We start from the raw sequence: 7,146 nt of genomic DNA, 5'->3' as shown, positions 1-7,146 counted from the left end.
TAGGCCTTTCAATTTTATATTTAGTTATGTATCAGCTATATGTGATAAATGTTTAAATTAATATGTCCATTGTTGTTGAACATGTATTAATCTCTACAGATGTAACCTCCAATTGGTTGCCATATCTGAATTCTGTGTTTCATGACCTTGTAATGAATTTTTCGTTACATGTCATTCTGTTTGTCGATTCTGGGTTTAATTTCATCAAATTATTTGGTTTGAATTAATCTGTATAATTTGGCTTAATCTGGTCTAATAGGGAAAAGTTTCTCTAATTCTTAAAGAGATAACAAATTCAAATACTATTGAAAATATATTATTTATGGCTGATTTGCAACAGATTTCGTCTAAAATTAAATCAGGTGTTCATGCCTGTATAAGAGAAGTTTAACGTATCTACTACTATGCCAAACTAGGTAACTAGAAAGCATAAATAAAAAGCGATATGCTTACAAAGGCAGGTATTTTTTTAATTTTGACTTCTAGGTTTAAGAGTATTTGTAACAATGTTATTATGCAGATACAGGTGCAAGCTAACAAAGTTGCGCTGGAAGTTGCTCACCTGCAGGAGCTGCTCAACCACTGGGGCAATGCCCCTTGCACTGTGGCTCGAGTACCTCCAAATGCCTCGGCAAACACCTCGACGCCTCATGGCTGCCAACAACGGCGCCACTCCTCAGGTCGCCACTCGCACACCCCGCACTCGCAGGCCTACCACCATCGCTCTCCCAATGGTGGGGCTGGTAGCTGGAGGCACCGCTCTGCCTCCCCACCCCATGGTGGCTCTAGCTGGTCCCCGCCTCCTCCTCCTGGCACTCATTGAGATAATGTTGGCAAGTGGCCCCGCCTGACTCTGGCGATTTCTCCTCCGCGGCCTGAGGTCAAAGATGCGGAGGCTTCCATTGATCCCCCTGTTGCTGTTGGTCCTGATGACAGCTGGTCTATGCCCAGCCTGCGCCCCAATCCCAGAAATGATTGGGGTTTTAATGACAAAGATGATCCCCCCCTAGGCTGTCACTGCTTTGGCAGACTGAGGTTGCTATATATGTTTTTTTATTTATGAATATTTGCTTTTTCCGGCTGGTGCTGTGTGTTTAGTTCCAGCTTAGGCCGCTTGAACTCTCTCGCGAGGTAATCTTGTATCCCCCGGCCCATTTTTTGTGAATTGTATTCTAAGTATATTTTTTATTAGAACAAGACTATTCATCAAAAAAAGAGTATCACACTTGTACAACTAGCAAATTACTATTTTGGACTTGTCAAGCTTCCTGTATCATAGCAGAAAGAAGACGCATCACATCTAACGTTCACTAATATAGATGACGACAAAATCTATGAATCCAAATTTTCACACTTGTAGTACTAAACATAAAATTAAATAGACCTACGCCAGCTGAATGACTTATCTGGAAATGCAAGACTATGTTCACAATTTGACGACTGAGAAATTTGCACACGTTATACTCTTATTGGCCGTAGTTTTGAAAGTTGATGTATATTCGTGTTTCTAATGTAAATTCTAAATTAATTAAAACTAAGTCTTACCAATTGTTCATTTTCACATATTTCCAGTGACTATCCATTACTTGATGTCATTTCTTCCTTCTCCCTCTTCCACTTGGTGTTTCACTGGCACAAATATTATAGAACGTTATCAATTTAAAACTATCATAAACTTATTAAACATCTTTAATTAATTAAATTCATTAGATTTCAACTCCATCAATATACCTTGGAATGTTTCTTGAATCAACTGAATGTTTTAAGCCACTTCTAATTAGTCATTGTCCAATCATTGTCCAATTTTAGTGATTCGTAGGGAAATTGGATCTAATTAAAAGAATTAGAAATTTGTAAATCCTATAATATATTGATATACAAATCATTCTTTGATGTAGTATATATATTATAAACAAAGGTGTTTGATTATGTTTTCAACCAAAATAACTAAACATAGTTTATGATTTGAACTGTTGAATATAGTTAGATTCTAAATTGATGTGCAAATATAACTATTATATATTTAATATTACATAATAAGTTTTTCATATACTACAGTACATAGGATCCAACAACATCAAAGATGATTAATAATCTCAATTCCAATTAATACAATATTTTTTTATATAAGAAATCAAACATAATATACGTCTAATATAATATAATAAAAGCAATAGTCAACATAATAATATGATTATATAAAGATATAGTACAATAAAAAAATTATATATTATAATATAGAAAATAATTTGATAATGTTATATAGTTTAATAAATAGTAGCTTTGTTCAAAGTTATGTGCGGCCACTATGCTTTGTCAGTAGGGACTACTCAATATCTCTTTGTGCATCTCTGCCAGCTTCATGTGGATCTGTTTGTAACAAATATAATGCCAACAACTTCTAAATAGCATGATGGCTTACACTCTTGCTGACATGGAGTTTTTTAAACTGCCATATAAACCTAATTAAATCTTGAGGAATAAAATGATCTTTGACTAACAATATAATCTAAATTATCAGATGTACATTTTTGACAGCTGCAATGTCACCTCTTTGTTTTGGCCTTTTTAATTTCACACATTAACAAAGATTACTAATACATTACTTAATTAATAAGTTTATTAGCATAGTCTAATTTTTTCTTCAAATTATCAACAAAAGTTTAACTGCTCAGTTTCATACAAAATAATGTTAGCAAAAAAATAGATTAAGATTGTTTAATGCAACATTTCTTTTCCTCTTTTTTTTTGGTTTAACAACAATGGAATGTAGATCATAAAGATTCAACTATTAGAAGTATCTAAAAATAATGTTGTATTTTGTGGATATTTAGAATAACCTTAAAGTGTATTTTGTCTAGAATTTAGATCTTTCAAATGTGTACTATAGAAATACATTACATAATTATATCGATATAATATAAATATTGATGTAATAATCAATCTATATCATATAGGCCATGTGTGGTTGACATAAAGTAAGCTATCTACCATTCACACAAAATAAGCTATTTGTCATTTAAGGTTCCTACATTACGATATCTACCATATGTCATATAAACCACATGCCATTGACATAAATGTTCTGATTGGATAAGCTCTCTACCATTTATATCATATAGATCATGTGTCATTCACATCAAATAAGCTATTTGTTGTTCACATAAAATAACCTATCCACCATTTACATTAGAAGTAAGTCATCTACATTAGGCTATCTACCACTCAGTCCCAAGTCAAACATGCACAACAGTACCTTTTAGACCAATGAGTCATGATCTAAAAACAACACAAAAAGAACATTGGCAATAATATTTCTTTGGTTTACTTGCCAATCTACATGATTTTCTTAGGTACAGAGTAATCTCCCACAAAAAAGTACAAAGACAAAATAAAGTAGAACTTTTTTTTTTTCTAGATTTAAGAGAACATAGTGATTTTTTTTCAATTTTTTTTGTTGTTTTTTATTACAAGCTATGCAGATCATAAAGATCAAACCCTGAAATTTAATAAAAAATCTATAATATTTTAGAACTTTTCAAAATTGGTCAACTATAAGGAGAATAGCCGCGTCCATTTTCTTATCAGTCAGTCTTCGCGGACTAGAACCATTAGAAACAAAAGTAAATGGTCGTAAAGTCCAAAGTGCCGCCTATAAAAATGTATGTCCGGGATAGGGGGGATTGGGAAGCGATTGGTAAGTGCAAAGTCCAGATAGCTTGGAGCTTGGAGTTGCAGAGGATGGCTGATCAGTTGCAACTCCACGTGGTGATGTTTCCTTGGGTTGCGCAAGGACACATAACGCCCTTCCTAGAGCTCGCCAAGGACCTTGTTACTCACGGTCTCAGAATCTCCTTCGTCTCCGGTCCCCTCAATATTGCGAAGATAAAGAAGCAGAGATTGGGAGGGATCGAGCTGGTGAATATACCGTTGCCATCTGTGGACGGGCTGCCAGCGGGCATCGAGTCCACGGCAGCTTTATCCGAGATAGGAAGAGAGGATTTGATGCCGCTACTCTTTCAAGCCGTCGATCTGTGGGAGCAACCATTCGGAGAGCTACTTAAACTGCTTTCCCAGGATTTTGTCATAAGTGATGCGCTGCTGTGCAGGAATACCGGTGTTGCTGAGAGAATAGGGGTTCCCACAATAACTCTGATGGTGGCGAGCACGGCGTCCATGAGTTTCAGAATAGGGCAGTTCAAGAGCGGACTACCGGAGATCCCCACGGCAGACGATCTGATTCTGCCCACGCCTGGCTTCCCCTCTTCGGTTGTCCGCGAGCGACTCTTTGAAGCGCACCATGCGCGGCTCTTTTCCGAAAACAAGTTAAATGGGCTCAGCATTATGGACCGCATTTCCATCTCCGTGGATGGAAGTTGGGCCACGGTATACAATACTTGCCTGGAGTTGGAAGCCAAATTTTTGGATTATTGTCAAAGGTCGAGCTCAGGGAAACTCGCGTTTCCGGTGGGAATTTTCATGCCCAGTCTTCCTCCGCTGCCCGTTGCAGATCCTTGCCTAGTCTGGCTGGATAAGCAGCAACCGCGGTCTGTGGTCTTCGTGTCCTTCGGCAGTGAATGCGTTCTCACCGCTCAACAGCTCACCACTCTTCTGCTCGGCTTGGAGGAAAGTGGAGTCGCATTCCTCCGTGTTCTTAGCCGCACACCGGTGGGTTCACTTGAGTATCAGCTGTAAATATCACAATTTAACATTTCACATCTGAACATAAAATTTTAAATATTATTGTTTATAAGTTTCATTTATTCTTTGAAGCTTAACATTTTAGCGTGATATTAAAAGGTATTGCAATTGAATTGCAGCTAGACTTTGAAAACGGCACTGTTACAGGAAGAGGACTCGTGGTTACAGAGTGGGCGCCTCAGTTGCATATTTTGAAGCACCCTTCGACAGGAGCTTTTCTTTCGCATTGTGGGTGGAATTCTGTGACAGAAAGCGTGAGGTTTGGATTGCCTTTCGTTGCTCTCCCAGTGCAGTACGAGCAGGGATTGTCGGCCAGGCTGATCGTGGAGGAGTTGAAGCTGGGAGTGGAGGTGAGAAGAAATGAGAAAGATGGATCTTTCACTGAGGAGGACATTGCTACAACTGTCCGACGTGTCATGGTGGACGAAGAAAGAAACAGGATGAGAGCGAATGCTGAGGAAATGAGTAGGGTCCTGACTAGCAATGATTGTCAAGTACGTCGAACAAACATCCGCAACTTTGTCTCTGCGCTCCAGTACAAAGCCTGCACCAACAAAACTATTTGATATTTATCTATCAGCTAAGTCTTAAATTAATAAGCCCGCTGTTGAGCACTGTATCCTTTGTTACCAACGTCGAACTAAGCCTTCCAATGTTATGTTTAGTGATGTATCTGCTATATGTGATAAATGTAAATAATAATAAGCCCATTGTTGTTGAACTTCTATTCATCTCTACTGATATTTATGTATCAGCTATATATGATTGAATCTTAAATGAATGAGCACGGATTTATCGTTTGCCTTGTCCGAATTCTGAGTTTCATGACCTTGTAATGAATGATTCGTTACAATACCATTATTTGGGTTTAATTTCTTCAAATTATTTGGTTTGAATTGATCTGTACGATTTGGCATGAGTTGGTCCAATAGGGAAAAGCTTCCATAATTCTTGAAGAGATAACAAATTCAAATTCTACTGAAAATAGAATATGCACTACGGATTTGTAGAAGATCTCCTTTAAAAAAATCAGGTGGTCATGCCTGTAAAAGAGAAGTTTAACGTACCTTCCTGTAAGTAGAAATTGATATATTTACAAAAACAGGTGATTTTTTATTTTGATTTGCAGGTTTTAGTGTATCGCACCTGCATAACTACGCATTGACTATTTTGGACTTGTCAGGCTTCCTGCGTCCACGCCTGGAATTTGACGGTCACCCCTGCGTGTTTTATGATTTTTTAATGATGGTTTATTAGTTTATTGCCTTTCATTTCACATTTTAAAAACAAGATTTGTTGTTATTTTTCACTATTTTATGAATAATTTAATAATGCTTTTAAATTGAAATATTTTATCAATATAATATAAGTAATAATTAGTAACATTTAAAAAAAAGATGGTTCTAAATACATATCCAAAAAAATTTATGGTTGTCATATACAACTTAAAACTACAAAAATGGCTAATACGGCCATCAAATTCCAGGCCTGCCCGTGTCATAAAGGAAGGTAGACACAACACATCTAACGTTCAATAATGCATAAAGACTAAAATATCAAGCTATCAAAATTTTCACACTTGAAGTACGAAATATAAACGAGATGTCTATTTGTTGAAGATAATAGCCATTCGGGTATCTGGAAATGCAGGACCATGTTTGCAACTTGAAAGCTTGTACTCGATTTGAAAGTTGATGGATGTTTGTTTCTCCAATGTAAATCTTAAATTTGCTAAAATGTAAATCATATTTCTAGTGACATCTATTCTACTTGCTGTCAATTATTCCTCTTTTGGTGCCCACTCACTGGGTTTGAGTGGCACCAACATATTGAACTTTATATTGACTTAAAAGTAACATAAACTTACTAAAGATCTTTAATTAATTAAATTCATTATATTTGAACTTCATGAATATAACTTGAAATGTTTCTTGAATCAACTAAATGCATGTTGATGAAAAACAATCTTTAATTAATTTGTTATTGTTGATTTTTAATGACTCGTCAAAGAGTTCCATATTTGTAAATGGTTTATTATTATTTCTATATTTCTAGTGACATCTATTCTACTTGCTATCATTTATTCCTCCTTTGGTGCCCACTCACTAGGTTTGATGGCACCAACATTATTGAACTTTATTGATTTAAAAGTAGCATAAACTTAATTAACATCTTTAATTAATTAAATTCATTTTATTTGAACTCTATGAATATAGCTTCAAACGTTTCTCGAATCAACTAAATGCATGTTGATGAAAAGGCAATATATAATTAATTTGTTATTGTTGATTTTTAGTGGCAGGTCAAAGAGTTTGATATTTGTAAATGGTTTATTATGATTTCTATATTTCCAATGACATATATTCTACTTGCTGTCATTTATTCCTCCTTTCACGCCTACTTACTCAATTTGAATAGCATGAATATAGCTTCAAATGTTTCTCG

At 35.8% G+C, this 7,146-nt stretch overlaps 1 pseudogene; it reads left to right on the top strand.

Moving 5' to 3' along the window:
- Positions 1–3,741: 3,741 nt before the first annotated feature.
- On the top strand, positions 3,742–5,267 carry LOC149546622 (putative UDP-rhamnose:rhamnosyltransferase 1; annotated as a pseudogene).
- The last annotated feature ends 1,879 nt before the right edge of the window (positions 5,268–7,146 follow it).

The sequence above is a fragment of the Cupressus sempervirens genome, chromosome 7, assembly GCF_028749045.1.
Source record: "Cupressus sempervirens isolate cs-2001-9-10 chromosome 7, ASM2874904v1, whole genome shotgun sequence".
In the NCBI taxonomy this organism is placed as follows: domain Eukaryota; kingdom Viridiplantae; phylum Streptophyta; class Pinopsida; order Cupressales; family Cupressaceae; genus Cupressus; species Cupressus sempervirens.
Note: the sequence above shows the minus strand (reverse complement) of the source record. Positions and strands in the feature narration are given on the sequence as shown.